Source organism: Cervus canadensis, chromosome 14, assembly GCF_019320065.1.
Source record: "Cervus canadensis isolate Bull #8, Minnesota chromosome 14, ASM1932006v1, whole genome shotgun sequence".
NCBI classification, from domain to species: Eukaryota; Metazoa; Chordata; class Mammalia; order Artiodactyla; family Cervidae; genus Cervus; species Cervus canadensis.
Genome location: NC_057399.1, coordinates 46,810,077 through 46,812,497, shown reverse-complemented (window position 1 = coordinate 46,812,497; position 2,421 = coordinate 46,810,077).

Here is a 2,421-nt window from a genome sequence, read left to right as displayed (position 1 = left end):
TAAGGAGTTCATTATATGTCACCTGTCTTCCATTTTCATCCTGAACAAACTGAGAAATAAGCAAAAAGGATGATAGAGAAATGATCACTATTTTTAGCAATAAAGGCTAATTTGGGGAGATGGTGAGCATGAGTACCAAGTAGATTTATGGACTGAGTCCTAGCACTAGACCAGGGGAGGCCTGTTCCCATGATACTAGGACCCCTCCCCACCACACACGTGCATTCATCATATGGAGGGTTTGGGTGCTGCTGAACAGAATAGTTTGAGACCCCTGAGCTGGGAAAAAGACTAGTGACTCATTCATACTACTTGTAAGAAGTGACTAAAACAAGTATTTTATCTCAGTATCCAAAACCAAGGATACAGTAGCATATTCCTACTGGCTCAAGGCACACTTCTATTCCAATATTTGAACTTTATATTGGAATCCTGAGTCAGAGATAGGTGAAGAGAGAATGAACTTTAAGGAGGAAAGCAGCAGGAGCACAACTTTTTGAGCTTTTAGAAAGAAGTGCTCCTTGCTTGCCCTCTGGATGGGCTGTCCTGAATCGAGGCCTCTTCCCCAGTGTATCTCCTTTTACCAGTATTATTTATCCTTATTTCCTTGCTGATGTGAGAGGCTGAGGAGCACCCTGGAGGTGACTCAGAAGGTCTCTGCAGGAATCAGGAAGACAGCCAGAGTTTTAGACTGCAGGTTGCTTGATGCAACTGGTAGATGGCCTGTGCTCCCACCCTCCTCTGAGCCCTGCCTCAACATCACACCTGCCTCAGTGCCCAGGAGCCCTGAGCTGAGATGGTGGTGCAAAGAGAAATTCAATTTTTGTGTTTCCTGAGCATTTAAGCCTAGAAAATATTTCTGTCCCTAATGTAAAAATAACAGGCATTCATCATTTCTCATTTCCTAAATAGATGGAAGAAGAAGAGGAGGAAGAAGAGAAAGAAGAAAGAGCAGTGATTTGGGTGTGTTGCTTTAAGTGCTATTGCAGAAACCACTGTCAAAAGCAAAGAAGCCTGTACTGCCTCCCTTAACCCCACAGGTATTTTTTTTTCTGCTTTTATGGTTCTCATTGAACTGGAAGGGGAGAGCCATTGGCCAAAAAATGAGCCAAAGGCAAAGGAAAACAAAGTCGTCTCAGGGTTGGAGACCTGAGAAGAACATTTTTAGAGTACACTGGGCTTTTATTTTGATATTTATTTTGACTTTTAACTATGCAAAATGGATCCTCTTAGAAAATAGATAGTTATGCTAGATTGTAGACCAGCTGGTGGTAAAAAAAAAAAAAAAAAAAGGAAAAATCCGCTGGAATCACCTATGCATGTAATCCCCACAGGAAAAAGGTAGCTTACTGTTACTTAGGCAGGGACCAAAAACTTCAGTCATATATAGTGAGGATTAGCAGAAAGAATGTGGAATTTGGAGCCAATATTGGGTACAAATGAGAACTGCTTAATATTGGCAAGCTACTTAGCCTCACCGAGCCTCAGTTTATCCATCTGTAAAATGGGACTAGTAATAGTGCAAAAACTCATGAGATTGAGAAGAGATAGGTGAAAACTTCTAGTTCATGGTAGGTGCATAATAAATGTTAGTTCTCTCTCTTTTTTTTTTTTTTTTTTGCTCCATCATGGCAGTCATTAGTGCTGGCCACCAAATCTTACCATTCTTCTCCCAATCACATAAAGCAACTGTACTTTCTTGCTTCCTTGAAGATAGATATGGCAATGCTTTTTGCTTTAGTCAGTGAAGTGAGAGTAGCCTCAATGCATCACTTCCAAACTGAAGCAAGTACAAGATTTGCCATGTATCTTTTCTTTGTGACAGCAACTGGCAGTGTTCTAGATAGTGACCAACTTGGAGACAGGCATGAGGATGACTCAGCAAAATTCACAGAGCACAGGTAGTGTGAATGAGAAACAGAGACCTTTGTTGTCTTAAGTCACTGTGATTTTCTGAGCTCCTTGTTACTGCCGTATAGCCTCTACCCTTCTGATTGGCCCACTCTCCTTAAATGAACTGCATTTGCTGCAACTCATTAATTCATTCCACAGCTATATGCTGAATGGATGTCTAGCACTGTGCTTGATGCTGGAAAATACATGATACTGATTCTTGCCCTCAAGGAGCTCATAATAAGGGGAAAAGAAGGAGGTCATTGTCGGGAGTCTTTTAAAACTATCACCCATCGATTCTAAGGTTTAACAACAGTCAAGGTTGGGAACTATGCTTTTGTGCACATTGAATCCTTCATTTACATTCTATTGCCTATAGATATTGATAACAGAGAAGCCAGAAATTATAATAGAAAGTAGGAGAAACAGTATCGTGTTAGAAGAGAGGGAAAAAAAGAGATGGTTAAACTGACAAAGTAAACATAAATACTTCATCTTTACTTTTGTTGCCCACAACTCCCTGGCTCA